This window comes from Camelus dromedarius, chromosome 12 (assembly GCF_036321535.1).
Source record: "Camelus dromedarius isolate mCamDro1 chromosome 12, mCamDro1.pat, whole genome shotgun sequence".
NCBI lineage: Eukaryota > Metazoa > Chordata > Mammalia > Artiodactyla > Camelidae > Camelus > Camelus dromedarius.
Window position 1 is genome coordinate 36617744 of NC_087447.1, and position 16366 is coordinate 36634109.

The 16366-nt window shown below is 34.1% G+C and overlaps 1 protein-coding gene across 4 annotated transcripts in view; it reads left to right on the forward strand.

Annotated features, from left to right (window-relative positions):
• SOX6 (SRY-box transcription factor 6) overlaps positions 1–16366 on the forward strand; it is a 556086-nt gene that overhangs the window by 160160 nt on the left and 379560 nt on the right. Inside the window, exon 1 of one of the 4 annotated variants that reach the window (XM_031459966.2) lies at positions 8106–9429. The exons of the other annotated variants lie outside the window; for them this stretch is intronic. The gene's annotated coding sequence lies outside the window, so the exon portion shown is untranslated. Of the gene's footprint in view, positions 1–8105; positions 9430–16366 lie in introns of those variants that run through there. 4 annotated transcript variants of the gene reach the window in all.

Genomic DNA, 16366 nt, shown 5'->3' on the forward strand with positions numbered 1-16366 from the left:
TGCAGCATTCTTGTGGCCACAGATAACTGAAACAACCTCAGGTAACCTCTTTTTAAACCTAACGCGGCAGATGTCACAGATGATCCTGAGTGATTTCTTGTTGTTCCAAATACAGTATTTATTTCACATTGATTAATTTCAAGAAATTCCTCGATTCATTCACTCAGTGGTGCTTGGGTGAAACTTGATTTAAAGTGGAGTATGTTTTCTTTGTGGATTAATTTTAGGAACTCTGGAGATAACTCCCCACTCAGTCTATATATTCAGCTAAAATATGTTAGCCTTACAGGGCACAAAACCATTCAGTCTGTAAAGAGAGAGAAGGCAGAAAATGTAAGTAGTGCAAGTAATTGAGTTAAATTCATATGGTAAGAAGCACAAATTCCAATATATCCTTTGCAAGAGCAAATTTTGACTAGGAAGGGGTGACAGTGAGTGGAGGCAGTAAAACAGAGGGGAAGAATGAGGCTCGGAAAAAGGAAGCTGGATTATCTTTGGGCCATTTAAAGATGGCATAGTGTAAAAATGAATGTTGTAATTGAAGGCTGAGCTTTAAAATCTTAACTTTGTTTGTATTGTTCAAGTCCAACATATTAGAGGAAGGAAAAGATTGGATGAAAAGAGCCAAGAGGTAGTTTTGTTAGAAGCATAGTGCTTTAATTCTTTCTTTGTGTTTTGAAATCAAATGACTGTTTGTCTTTTCTACTTTCAGACTCTCTATATAGTATTGCTATTTCATTCACTTTCTTTTGTGGTAGAAAAAAGTCTGCTTTTTAGTGAGTATATAGAAAGTAGCTGGCTGAGAATCAGTCCCCTGGACAGAGGCAGGGCATTACTGAACACATCTTATCAGTTATGGCTCTGCATCAACTGGACCTGTACTCAGAGAAGGGGTACTGCTGGATGGGGGAACCTGTACTTGGTTAATTCATCATGTTACTTGGAAAGGTACTTATTTTGCACAGCAGTGTGGTCACCTGGCGGTAGGTCATTAGCATTTTAGTCTTCTTTTCTGCACAACAATGCACAACATGCTAATTAGAGGATTCTGAAAGCTAAGTAACCTGTTTTAAAATCAGACTTTTTAATTTGCAGCTTTAATGGCTGTTTTTATAATAACTGGCTTTATTGGGGGTAAAAGCACTTCTCATGTTCCACTAGCAAGGCAGAGTATAACAGAAGCTGACAAAATTAAAAACCTCATAATGCGACCTTTGCCTGGGATAAAAGGCTGTTTCATAACAATTTCCTTTTGTTCTTTGTTTAAGCCATTACTCTAAAAGGAGCCTCCGATTAATCTAAGTAAATGCATCATTACAGTACTAATCCATGTCCTTCTGTCAGTGTCTGTTTTAATTAAATAAGAAATGCTAGCAGAAAGGTATCACGCACAAAGCTGTGATTGGAGAAAGCAGCACTGGTTGATCAGGGAAAGATTAAAAAGGGCTTTACTGTTTTGTCCATTTGCATAGCTCCAGATGCCACAGTGTTTCAGGTTGAAAGAAAACTTACAAAAGAGTTTAACACATTTCACTCTTATAGATTTAAAATAATGGGATTTACCAATGAAATTCTAATCATCCAATTTATCACACATTAGACATTCCAGAGCAAGGAGCAGACAGCTTGGGGTGTGTCTTTAAAACCTTTTATGCAATATTGTGTTGTATCTGTGAAAACATACCTGCTCAATTTGCATGTGTTTCTTCTTATTTTGGGTGATATTGATGGTGAAATCTGGTTGTGGATATATAATGTGACTCCCCCCTCCTTTTTTATAGTATCTTGCAACTTCTAGCTTAGTTACTTTTTAAAAAATGGTTTTCTATTGATAATGTGTTAAGAATTTAGATGCCTAATTGGTTGTTAACAATGAAAAGTACATTTAATAAATGCTTGTAAAATGAATGTATCTAGTTGGTATTGCTGCATTGATACACAGAAACTCTTAGCAGTGGAGTTGCAGAATTCCCGTGGTGAGGGCTTTCTCCATATACGGGCCATTATTTGATGTAATGAAAAGAGAAAGTGTGCAACAGTGAGATTGTTAATTAATTTAGCCTAACAAGATGAAGATAAATGAAGCAAAGCACAGATTGAATGAAGCAAGAGGTCTTATTTACAATTTAATACATTTTTATATAATGCAGATTTCACTTGATAAAAAACAGACATCATCCCAAATACCTAGTAACAAAAAGGTACACTCCCTCCTACCACAACTCAGCACTAAAATCCTGTCCTGACTTTACAGAAAACATGTACTGTGGCTCCATATAGAAGACACTTCTACAGTGTGTAAACAGCGCTTTTCTCCTGCTAAGAATCCTGCAGTAGTTAACCTTTAACTTCAGTATTTTATTATTCTTGCTATAGACTGATGATGACCATGAGAATAATTATCTGGAAACCTTCAGATTTCTTCTTCTGCATGCTGTCCTGAGACATCTTACATCAGTTATTTAATAATTATTTAATTTTAATCCTCTTTTTACTAAAGGAAAGAAGCTCAAAAGTGAGAAAAAAAAGAGCTGTGAGCCTTTTTACATGTGCTTGAATCTGTAGCAATTGTGCAGAATTCTTAAATTAGCATTATTTTTAAAAGTCTCTCTTTCAGAGATTAATGAGCTTTACCCAGTATTTGACCTTTTATCATTCTTGCTTTCTGCTCAGAAGTACTTCCTTCCTTCCTACAGTAGCTAGAAAAGACTCTCTTATCTTATGTTACTGTAGGCAGTGGTAACAGGGCTTTCTACAAATGGTGTTATTATGGTCACTATGTTTTTATCTCAGGGGTCACGAACAAATCCATGCAACTGCTTCTAAGGATTTCAATAAATAGGACTTTTTATCCAGACAATCGCCTTTTATGTTACTTTTAAACAAAACTACTAGTCCATCAAGAGTTTCAAAAGAAAACAATTCTACAGAGTGCCGGTATGGTCGCACAGACCAATCATCATGGCACCCATTCTCCAGTCCTTTATTTTTCAAGTCCACAACAATAGGTTGTTGATTCAATGGACAAGACCAGAACAATTAAGTTCTCTGTTTAGCAGCAGTGCAGCATTTTAATGCCCTTCTCTAATAATGGTCTCATTATTGTTATTCTAAGACGGGGCCTCAGGAGGAGGAATATTTGCTGGAGGTACGTCATTATTTTGCAAATTTCGATTAGCTCATCATGTTGTCTGTAGTGTGAAAATCGTAGCTAATTAGGGCAGCCAGTTAGACTACCAGCTTTTGAGCTTATGAGTTAAAAGGTAGCATACTTGATAGGCCAGTGATGTGAAAAAGGTGGTAAAAAGGAGGATTAGAGCAGTTGCCTTAGTAACTCCAACTTCCATCTGTGAGGGAACAATGGACTTGTGTTTCTCCCCCACCTTGGTGTAAAAATTGGTTTTGTTTTGAAAGGACAGAGTTCTTTTTATGACAATCTGGAATTCAGCCCAACTGAGTGTAGTTTTAGTTGTTAGGAGAGACCATTGGGGATAGGAAAGATGAAAGGTCATGGTGAGCTTCAAGGACATGAAAGGTTGTTGTCTCACGTAACAATGGTAGATTGTTCCCCCCCCCTAATATTTCTAGCCTGCCCCTAAGTCAGGTGGTGGAACAAATACCTACAGTTTAGTCAGGTGAAACAGGAAAGGGTGGGGGAAGGAAAGGAGAAAAATGGGGTAAGAGAGAGTTTGTACTTTGTTAAAAAAAAAAAAAAGGGTAACTTCAATTTGTTTTTATTAAACGAAGTGATATTTCTTTGTCACTGTCGTTGAGATTCCAGTGTTCTTTGGGTGGTTTGCCTCTGTGGGCCATCACATCTCTGGGAAGCTCTCCAATGTGTTAGGAAATGTGATTTAAGCTTTCTTCCTGAACTCCCAGGAGGACCAGTGATGTGATACTTAACAATAAATTTAGTTGTTGTAGCTTTCTCACATTATTGGTGTTCTTAAAAGGTTTTCTTTCAAATGCACACTGGATAAAATGAATGATAAATATGAAAGAAATTTGTTTCACCACTCTATGGGGTTTTATCATAAATTCTATGACTTCCATCATAGAAAGTTTACAGGATACTGTTTAGATGTTGCTGCAATAGCAACACACATTTTTCTTTCTGTACATGGGAAAATGCTATAATTTTAAGAGCTATTGGGGGTTTTGTATTATAGAGGAGGTGATAGAACAGGATTGAATATGGTGTTATTTCTTAAAATTCCTCAAAACCAAATCACTCTCTCTGGATTTGAAATACTTTTATTTCAGCAAAATGAGTGACTTATTTTTCTTCTGTATCAATATTAAAATATTTGGTTGTGGTTGTTTATGTGCGTGTGTGTGTATGTGCATTGTGTATATGTGTGTATATGTTTTTAGAATCAGCGAGAATATAGGAATACTATCTTTTTAAAGAAAAAGATCACCTTTTGATGATCAAAGGAAACTTCATATTTCTTCTTCTCTATTGTTCCCAAACAACCTTTGTGTAATTGAAGCTGGACTTGGTCCAGGGGGTTAGGGAGATTTTCAAATTCTCTTTTAATCCCAGGTCTTTGTTTTCTTACTTTTTCTAGCCAACTCTTCTTATTGCTGTAGGCTTTCTTTTTCTGGGAAGTTGTGTTCATTTAATTTATTGTAGGTACTTCATGGACTTGAATAATAATATTATGGAACTCTAGAGCTTACTTTTGAGATCATCTAGTCCAGTTCTTGTATTTGAAAAATAAGAACAGTGAGACAAAAATGCTGAAATGACTTACCCAAGGTAACTCTAGTTAGAGGTAGACAAATAGATGCCACTTACTAAGGAAGAATGAAGACACATTATAAATACACGTCTAACTACTGATCATTTTAGTGGTAGAAGGGAGATGAAATAAAGCTAACATGTGGTGGTGGTGGTGGTGGGGTTGGGATTCAGATCAGATTTTTTGTATAACTCTTAAAGCTCCATTTTAAATAAATTAAACTTTTTTTTTTTTATTGACAACCTCCCTCCCCTGCAAAAAAACCAAACCAAAACAAAAAACAAACAAAAAACCAAACAAACAGCATAACTGGGGAGACTAGCATAGCATTCAATATATGTAAACTTTCTTGATCCAGGCACTGTGTAAAATACTTTCATACACATTATTATAACTTAGAATTTAAATACTTTTTTTCCAGTGTGATAAATTAGTGAACTCTTCTGTTCCTTAGTTTTTGCAACTGTAGAAAGGGACCTGATATTATTCAACTTTATAAGATGTTGTGAGATATAAGAACTAGTATATGATTGAAAAATGCAGTATACATTTGACAGAATATTATGTGTAAATTTGTGCTTTATCCAAAGAAATAGCCCAAGGCAAATATGAACCATAATATTTAGATCTGTATAAATAACATTTTATTTTTGGATAGTTCAGAACATATTTAGAAAGTTTGGATTATATTTAAACATAAAATAATCTGTTATTTCACCTTATTATTTTATAATAAAAATGTATTCTCTAGAAACATTTTGGTATGTTTCATTTCAGTCTTTTATCTATGTGTGTATGAGAAGAAAGAACATGTCTAGCTTGTTTACTGCCCTCTCTCCAGTACCCAGAACAGTACGTGGCTCATAGTAGGTACTTGAAAAATGATTTTTGAGCAAATGGAAAAAAGGGCAAAAATTGCATCATACTGTAGATACAGTTTTAAACTTAAGAAATAGTTTTATTGGACCTTTTCACGTCTTTGAAAATAGCATTTTAATCGACTATATCATATACCATCATATGGATGTACTGCAATTTGTTTTACCATTAAATTATTGATTCCCAACTTTTCACTATTATGATGTGAAAGTCAATTTATGAGGATATCTTCCACTTATTATTAAAGTGGTAAAATTTAAAAATTAATGGAAAAAAACATTTATGACCATAGAACCCTGCCAAACCCTATCACCTTCTTCAGGTCTTAGCTTAGATGTCATCTTCTCAGTTGAGGTCTACCTTGACCACTCTATTTTAAAATTGTAACCCTTCAGACATTCCTGATTTCCCTAATGTAAATCTGTTTCTGTTGCCTTAATCAACTCTCAACATACAATGTAATTTGCATGTCTGTTAAATTTATTTACCATTTCCCCCTTGTATATTCCCAGGATATAAGCTCTAGATATGGAGAATTTTTGACTGTTTTTGTCACTTATATTCCTTGGTGTCTTGAACAATGCCTAAAATGCACCTAGTAGGTGCTCAACAATATTTGTTGAATGCATTTATTAAAACTTAAAAAGATGGGAATGTCTATTTTTTAAGTCAAGAATCAATCCTTTTTTTCTTTTTCTTTTTTCACATAGGCAACTCTAGTAAACCAATTTGTACACTGGCCAAGGACTTCTGTTTCCTCAATGTTTATATGTACACATTATCCAGTTAAGTCATGGCACTTGACTGAATCTTGCATAGGCCATATTGGATACAGTCTGAATGTCTTGCAACATATGCTAAAGCTTTTGTCACTTGAAGTCACTCTGAACACTAACTTTGGGGAGATAGTTCTGGATGACAGACGTAAACGGTGTAACTCCCAGTGATCCTTTTCCTTGTCTAAAAGTCTTTTGAGTAAGACTCAAAGTATGGTTCCAATCTGGGCAAACTCAGGTTAACTTGATTTACTATATTTTGGAATGATTTTACCTTATTTTGCTCCTAACTGATGTTGGTCTTATTCTTGAATTTTTTTTAGGAAAGACATTTCACAAACTCCTGTTTATTTCTTTCACTGTGTATAGTTTGTATTTTTCTTTAAAAATAATATAAAACAATCACCACTTTATATCCTTTGTAGATAAATGTTAATTATAATCTTTATATAATAGCAATTTATGTAGCTACAATAATCCCTAATATTTATATGGTCTTTATAGTTTCAAAGCTCTTTAATAAATGTGATCTCTTTTAATTATCAAAATAATCTTAGATTTATAGGGCATGGTTTATTATGCCCATTTAGGGACCAAGGCACAGAAAAGTTAGAGACTTAATCTAGATCATAAATCTAGGAAGTGGTAGAGAGGCCACTAGAATCCAAGTCTTTTTTTTTTTTTAACATTTTTTTTTAATGAGTTATAGTCATTTTATAATGTTTCAAATTCCAGTGTAGAGCACAATTTTTCAGTTATACATGAACATACATTCATTGTCACATTCTCTTTCTCTGTGAACCACCACAAGATCCTGTATATATTTCCCTGTGCTATACAGTGCAATCTTGTTTATCTATGCTACATTTTGAAATCCCTGTCTGTCCCTTCCCACCCCCCTGTCTCCCTGGTAGCCACAAGTTTGTATTCTATGTCTATGAGTCTGTTTCTGTTTTGTATTTATGTTTTTTGTTTTTAGATTCTGCATATGAGTGATATCATATGGTATTTTTCTTTCTCTTTCTGGCTTACTTCACTTAGAATGACATTCTCCAGGAACATCCATGTTGCTGCAAATGGCATTATGTTGTCAGTTTTTATGGCTGAGTAGTATTCCATTGTATAAATATACCACCTCTTCTTTATCCAGTCATCTGTTGATGGACATTTAGTCTGTCTCCATGTCTTGGCTATTGTAAATAGTGCTGCTATGAACATTGGGATGCAGGTGTCATTTTGAAGTAGGGTTCCTTCTGGATATATGCCCAGGAGCGGGATTCCTGGGTCATATGGTAAGTCTATTCCTAGTCTTTTGAGGAATCTCCATACTGTTTTCCACAGTGGCTGCACCAAACTGCATTCCCACCAGCAGTGTAGGAGGGTGCCTTTTCTCCACAGCCTCTCCAGCATTTGTCATTTGTGGACTTTTGAATGATGGCAATTCTCAAGTCTTCTGAGTTCTATTAATCTAGTACTGTTTTTCTTTTAGTCATTTGTACCTTCTCTCCAGGTTAAATAATCATTGTTTTGTTGACCCTTCTTAGTAGGTTCCATGAAAATAAAAGGAAATGACTAGAATTATAATTATTTTCATTTTACTTTACCTGGTTTACTATTCCAATTCTCTTAGACTTTCCTTTAGCTTTCTATGGTTCTTCTTTTTCTTTTTCTGTAGTCTTATTCTGACTATAAACATGGGCTTTTGTAGCAATTTGTGGAACAACTGGCTGCCATATCTGTCTTTTCACCTTTTAGCTAGTTGTTGATTTCATATCTCTCGATAAGACTAAGTAAGTCCTGTTCATCATAACAGGTAGATATCAGACTGGTAGGGATCCACTGGGGTGTGCACAGCCGTGGGAGAAAGTTAAGATAGCAGATGCAATGCATTAGGTGAAAGACTGGACAATGAACACTAACAAGTGTAGTTCATGTATGGGAAAGAGAGGTATAAAACAGGAGATTAAAGTGTTCCATAAAGCAGACAAAGCAAGAAAAGTCCAGGACAGGTGAGCCTTAAGAGATTTAGGCAGCTAATATGGCCACAGACATCAAGTGGAGTTAGAGAGATTCCAGTTTCTGCATCGTCTGCAAGTGGAAGGTTACCAAGATCATGGAAAGGTCATGGTATTAGATGGACTAGTGCACTCAGATACAGGAAAACGAAGTAGAATCCTAGTTATTGGAATCAAAGCAAAAAAGTCAAGGCCAAACTGGAAGCAAGAATAATAATTAATTTCATTCTGAGTTAAGGGATTGTTTTGGAGTCTCTTTTAGATGAGGGCAGAAATGATCCTAGAGCAGTGGCTCTCAAATTTTTAATGTACGTAAGAAACCCTGGGGTGCTTCGGATTTCTGAAGTGGGACCCAGGTGTCTATATTTTAAACAAGAGCCTCAAATTATTCTGATGCAAGTATTTACAGATCATATTTGAAGAAAATTGCCATAAAGTCGGGGATGGCACTTCTTGTGGAATAAGGGACCAAGTGATCACAGCCCTTGAGAAAAGAGGAATTTAGAGGTTGAGAGTCAGGCCTCTCTATTGAGAGAAAAATGTGTTTTCGTCAGAGCTGATTTGTATTTATCTGCATGTAAGAAAGCAGAAAACAATGGGCTGATATGCACTGGACTGGTGTGTTGTAAGCCTATTATGTTTTTTTATCTTGTTTCTTGTGTTTATGACCTGAGTGCTTTTTAGTATCTAACATAAAGATTCGTACTTTTTAGAGTAAAAATGTAAGGCCGATTGTTCTTTTGTGCCTAATCTACACTGTCCCTCATTTTTACTTTCCATTTGTTATCTGCATAATTGAATTTCCACTTTCCCTCCCACGTCATAAATTGATTAGCTTGAGTTGGGCAGACTGCAGTAATGCTAAGGGTTAACCAGAAGAGAATTACAAATGAACTATCTAGAAAGTTGATTATTAATCCAGCTAGAGAAAAAAATATCCTTTTACTTAGCAAGAATGAGTATCCGAAGAGCTGATAATATTGTTCAGGCAGTGAGGTGGAATGGCAGAGCTTGGTAAGTAAAACAAAAATTGGGATTAATCTTTTATATCAATTTTTTAAAATGCCTTGAATGTTGATGTATTTAAACAATTAAACCTAATATGAATTTACAAGCTGCCGGAACAAATCTAAAAGGTTCCAAATGTGTTTGTTAATAAGATCCCCACGTAGGCTATCAGTAAAAGTTAACTGAAAAGTATTTACACAAGTTGATAAATATATTTAATTTTGAAGTTTTATAAAAACACATGATTAAATTTGTGATTAAGAACAAGGAAGTGGCCATGGAGGAATGATTCCTATTAACAATCTTAAGTCCAAGCCTCAAACTGAAGAATACTGAGTGACAAACTGTTGTTTTTTTTTCACAAGGGCAAGTTCTAGATTCTTAGGTATGAAAATGAAAATATAATTTAAAATATATTTGCATAAAGATTCAGTGAGATATTTTTCAGACTTTTAGGTGACAAAAATTGTCATAAATTCTCTTATTTTCTGAGTCCTGGCACTCATTTCATCCTGATGTTTAATTTAAGGACCTTTCTAAAGACAGCTTTTATTGTATTTGTGAATTGGAAGGAAAGAAATGAGAGGATCTGTGCTATTTGTACAAAGGAAATTAAGTGAAAAGATATGATTTTAATAATGTTCTTTCATTGAAGACTGCTTCTCCTGTTGTAGGAGAAATTTTGATGTCAATATTCAATTCTATAAAATTGAAGTTTTGCATGAATTACTTGATATTACAAAAATGAGCCTTTAAAACATAGTATGGACCATACTGAATATTATTGCAGCTTTATGCTATCATAAAACATTCCAGTGTAGCATTGTACTTAGGAGAAGTTAACTTATTAAACTGTCCTTAAATTGTAATTGTGTACCATCAAATGCAGGGTTTTAACCTTTTCTTTAAAGGTATTTCTTTAGTAGCAATACAGAGGCCTCAAATTAACATTTTGTTACTTAATGCTTACATTAGCACAGAGAAGTATATTTTTAAAAAACCTATAAATATAGGAAGTATATGTTATATGTGTTAATATGTCTGTGTATGTGTTTTTGAATATATATAGTACATATGAATTCAAAATTCCAGAGCACCATTTGGCCATATACACTCAGCTTCTTAAAAAAAGTTTACATTTTATTTATTTCTATTTATTTTTTATTTTATTTATTTTTAAAAAAAATTTTTTTGGGGGTAATTAGGTTTATTTATTCATTTTTTAAATGGAGGTACTGGGGACTGAACCCAGGACCTCATGCATGCTAGGCATGCACTCTACCACTGAGCTATACCTCCCCCATTACACTCAGCTTTTTTAAGTTTTAATGTTCTGTCCCATATTTAGGACTGGGAATATAAACTATAGTAAGTGAAATAATAAAAACAATAATTAAAATTAATTGAACTCTTGTGTGCTAAATGCTATGTTAAATGCTTTATCTCATTTAAACTTCATATTAACTCTGTGGTTGTTGGAAAGCTACACGGATTATAGTGTATGCTAAAACAAAAGATAAGCTAATTAAAGAGCCTCTACCATCTAATGCTAAAAATGTAGAAAAAAAGGCCCGTGAAACAAAGTGTATAAGAAGGGAGATCCCTAAATTCTGTGTACTTGTCTTTCTCAAAATTGCAAAAATTTAATATGAGCCTGAGAAAGAAGAGGAGAAGGAAATGAGCTGGTGATTCTTAGTATTCATTAATTCTTTAAAAAAATTTTTTATTATGAAAATTTCAGTCGCACAAAACTGTACAAAAATTAGGTTAAAATACCAGTGTACGAAATGAAACGTTACCAGTACAGTTGAAACCTTCTGTGAACTCTTTCTCAATTTTATGTCTCCTTTCTTTGTGCCAGAGGTAACCATTCTTTAGAATCTGGTGTTTATCATTCCCATGCTTTTCTTTATACTTATGCTGAAATTTCATATTCATTGTATATGTAGGAAGAAAAACTCCACTTACTATTCTTTGAGATATAAGAAAGACCTTTTCTTGGCTTCCTATTACACTTTAATAAAAACAAAAAATCCTAAACATTATCTGCAAATCTCTGGTCCAGGGCCTTGCATTGCCAGCCTCAGCTCTTGCCTTTCTCCTAAGAGCTCTTTCTGATTCAGCTGCTATACTAATCTATATCCTCCAAGTCTTTTCCTGTTCCAAAGCCTTCAAATAATGCTGTCTTCTCAACTGGAATACACTTCTCCCCACTCTTCTTCAGAGTGATTCATGCTCATCCTTCAGATCGCTGTTTGTGTCATTTCTTCAGAGAAGTCTTCCCTGATCCTTCCAATTCAAATCTTGTTTGCCTGCAAAGATCTTGCCTCCCACCCTTTAATAATAGCAGATACTGATATTTTAAAGTATGTATTTGTTTGTGTGATTTTTGTTTAATGTCTGTCATTCACTCTGGACTTACCTATTTTGTTCTCAGATGTTTTCCCTAGTATCTAGCACACATGTCTTATATATTACAGGTATTCAATAAATATTTGCTGTCGTTTTCAAGGAGAGGAATGTAGTAAATGAAAAAGATGAAGAAAGGGAGATTTAGAGAAAGAAAGAAAACTGCATAAAAATGGAGTCTGTGGGTTAGTTTGTATATAATGCTTAGATAAAATTATACAACTTGATGCTACCTAAGTTTGGGGTGAGAGAGGTGGTAAGACCTTGTTTGTTTCTTGCCATCTAGCTCTGGAACATTTTTATTCATTGTTGTTTCTTGTTTTTCAGTGCAGTATTTCACTTTTGTGTTCTCATTTTGTGGAATCTATATTCCTCATGCAAGAACTGAGCTTTCAGATTGTAAACTTGTAGAATAGCCCCAGTATCTATAATCTTAATGTGGAAACAATATAATGGGTTCTAAAAATCTGGAAAAATATCAGGCACAAAGTTGAGGAAATATATGTGGTACTCTAGCATAGGAAAACCATGTGGCCACTTATTTATGAGTTTCAAGGTGGGTAACTACAACTAAAATATTCATAGTTGTGAAATAGTTGCTATAATATTGGTAGGCAGTTTGATTTTTTTTTAGGAGAATATAGAAAAGGTTATAAAAAAGGAAAAAAGAATATGAAATCAGTCTGAGAGGAAGGCTGGGTTTTCAAAATGTCAGAATATACTTATGTCGTATTCTATGTAAATCTTTGTTGGCATTTGTAATTAAAGTCCAAGGCCAAAGGATTATGCTGAATTTTGTTTTTGTTTCGTGGTGTGAGAAAAGGAGATAAAAAAGGAAATAAAAAAGAATTTAATTAAAAAGTCTTACTGTTGAAAGGATTTATAGAGTGTCTCATTTGTGTTATAGAAGGTGCCATTTTTATTAATACTACTGTACCTTATATTTTTATTACTCCTTATACTTAAAAATTTTCTTAATACATTATCTTATGTAATTCTGACAGCAACACTGTGAGATAGTTAAAGCAGGGGTCATTGTCTTCATTTCATAACTAATAAAGCTGGGACAGAAATCAGATAGAAGCTGGGACTAAGACTTAAAAAAAATTCCTAGATATAGTTTTGAAGCCAAGACTAATGTTCACTCTACCTCTACCCCTCCAAAAAGGTTTAGATTGGAGAGTATAATTAGGTTCTTCCAAGGGCCAGGAATGATTAGGTGGATAATCTCTTTAGGTTTTTTAGACTTAAACATTTTATTTTTCTCTAATTTCCTAAAGATTCAAAGTAGTTAATAATCTTCAGCAAATGGATCTGAGATGGTTAAATGCATATAATTAACAGACACACTGCTAAGTCTGTTCTAAGTTAAAACTTACTTGATGACATTTAATGGGTCCTGTCTTTGTCTGATATCTTAGGGTCCAAAAATAAGGAGCCAGATGTGAATTTATAAGAATGAAATACCATAATTTGGAGTAAATGAACTGTAACTTAAATAAAACCATGTGATAAAGCAGGGGACACAAGCCCCTTGGATGGAAACCCAAATCACATGAAGTGAGAATGGGCACCTTTTGGTACCCATTTAAAATATTTTTTACAAGAAAAGCGGAAGCCAATGTGTATGTTGCATTTACACATGTGTGCAGGCAAATGGAGGGGTATTTCTTTGAAGACAAAGAAATGCCAGGAGGTATTTTTAATGATTAGCCAAGAAGGCTGTTTTCTGCATTAAGGTAAAAGCCAAATCTTGTATTTCTCAATTGGACAAATAGCCTGGTTGCAGAGAAATTCCATTTCTCACTCTTTCTGGACCAGTAGGCACAAACTTCCCTTAGGTTAAAAGAACCAGGCATGTTCACTCTGAAGAATAGATGTCTTAATCCGATAGCTGTCCTGAAATGGCTAAAGTGCTGCGATAGGGGAAGAGCGTGTACTATGGAGGGCTAAACCCAAGTTAGCAGGTGAAAGTGACGGGAAGCCAGTCACAGGACCAGCAAAAAATATACTTTGTAACAGTGACAGTTGTCTAAAAATGGAATGAACCTCCTTGTTGAGGTAGTGAAGGCCTTGTTATTAGAAGGAACTGGGGAGAAAATTTAAAATGTTGTGTTACAGCAAGTTGTTTCAATACTAAAATTTATAAGAAGATGTCCTCTATGTGTTAACTGGCTAAGACAAGGATGTGAGTCAACATAGCAAAGATATATTCTTCTTATACGTAGCCAAGGATGAACTTCATGAAGGCCAGGTTTACTTTCTGGGTTGCTCAGCCATACTTACTCTAGTATGTGAATGAAAAAATTGGTGGATTTTTATCTGTAGGCAGCCATTTGTTACCTGGAATTATCCCAAGTAAGACCTTTAGACTTCACCAGCTATTTCCAAACCTCAAAAGAATTGGTGTAAGAGACCAGAATTGTATTATAAGGAGAAAAAAGAGAAATCAGTTTGTTTTTCCATTGGGTCCAGATCTGGAGAGGAAGAATTTAATCTGAGTTAGGGAGAACAGATTTGAAAATAACACTAAATCCACTTAATTACCTTTAAAAAGTTCCTGAGCTTCTGGCACATTAAAAGATAAAAAGTCACATTTTTAAGAACCTTAGAGATTTCCTGTTATTTCAGTTTCTCCTTATTGAGGTAACACTTACATTTTAAACAATTAAAATATTTAAAAATTACAGAAGTAATATACAAATACATTCTTGTTGTAGAGTAGTGCTGACATATATCAGGCAATCATTAAATATTACTTGAATGAATAATTATAAAAAAAAAAGTGAAAGAAATTTTCTTTAATGTCTCTCCCCATCCTAAATTCTACTTATCTTCCCAAATATAATATTATTTTCAATCTGGTTTATATCCTTCCAGACCTCTCTCTATGTAATAATATACAAATATACACAATTAAATAGAAATAAAAATAAATTGTGTGAGGGTATCACCCCTTTTACATATATTGCTTTATTCTTAACATATCCTTTTTCATTAATATTATGACTTAAACCTCTGTAAATTTATATAGCTTTACTTTATTTTCTTCTGTGTAGTATTTTATACTATGTATGTGCCATTGTTATATTGATAGACATCTAAATTCTGATTTAAGTATTCTCAGTTGAAATTTTAGGTATTAAAAACCCAAGGGATGGCAAAATGTGACTATATTCTTTTAAACTATATAAAATGGGCATAGGAAGTTTCAACCTGGTGGGATTATGAGAATTAAGGGCATTGTAGGCAAAAGAATAGACTGTGTAAAGACATGACTGAAAAAGCATGGTATCATTTACTTCTTCATTAAGGCAATCCAAGAAGTCTTTATTATCAGAGGATAATTGGTAGTGAGAAAAGGCCGCTTTAAATTAATCCATTTAAAATTGAATAAGGATAACAACTACAAACTCTGGACGTAACATGAAAAGCAACTATCTAAAGATACTGGATAGCAACCCAAAGCAGGCTGTCTTGAGAGGAGATGACACTTGAAAGAAGGGAAGTAGGGGAGATACTGGGTAAGTTTGACATTTTCAAGATTTCCGTAGAAAGGCAGGCCTTAGTCTATAAAACTCCAATAGAAAAACCATTAGTTTTTCTGGTCTAGAGAATGGGGAGTGCAGACGTTGGGGCAACCGTAGCTGCTGGGAAGTGAGGACGTAATCCTGGAAAAGAAAGAGTCACAGAAACAGAGTTCCACATTCTGTATATAAACTTTGCTGCAATCTCTGACTGATCCCCAAACCATGCATGCTCGCACAGGCTTTAAGCAGCCCACATAAGGCTAAAAGAACTAAACACATATTTGAACTGCTGAGCACTGTAGGTGAGACAGAATATGCAGTTTAAGTCTTAAGTGAGTGAACTCTTTGCTTAAACAAACAAAAAATGACAGTCTTTAGAGCACTATGAAAAAATTCAGAGTCTCTATGACATAATGGTCATGATGTCTAAAATATAATCCCAAATTACTCAACAAATATAGAATCAGGAAAATGTGAAAAAAATTAGGTCGTTTCAGCAGAGAGAGAGAAATTACAAAAACCAAGTGGGAACTAAAAACTGAAAAAAATGACATCTGAAATAAGAAAATAACTTGATGGGCTGTTTAGTATAATGAAGATGACAGAGGAAAAAACTTAGTCCCAGAAAAAAAGTAATGTTAGGGCAGAAAAAAAAATGCTTGAAGAAAGTGGTTCCAAATTTCCCAAATTTGGTGAGATATAAATTTACAGATTTAAGAAATTCAATGAACTTCAAGCAGGATAAATGCAAAGAAAAGTACAACTAGGCACATTAAAATAAATTGCTGAAAACAAGACAGATGTATAGATAAAAGTTGTTTTTTTTTGGTAAAGACCAATAAAAAAGAGAATGTAACTTACAAAGATTAGGAATGAAAGAGAAATTATCAGCACAGAATTTATAGAGATTAAGCAGACAATAAAGGAATGCTGTGAATATCATATCAGAAATGCAGACATACCTTGGAAATATTGCAGGTTTAGTTTTAGATCACTGCAATAAA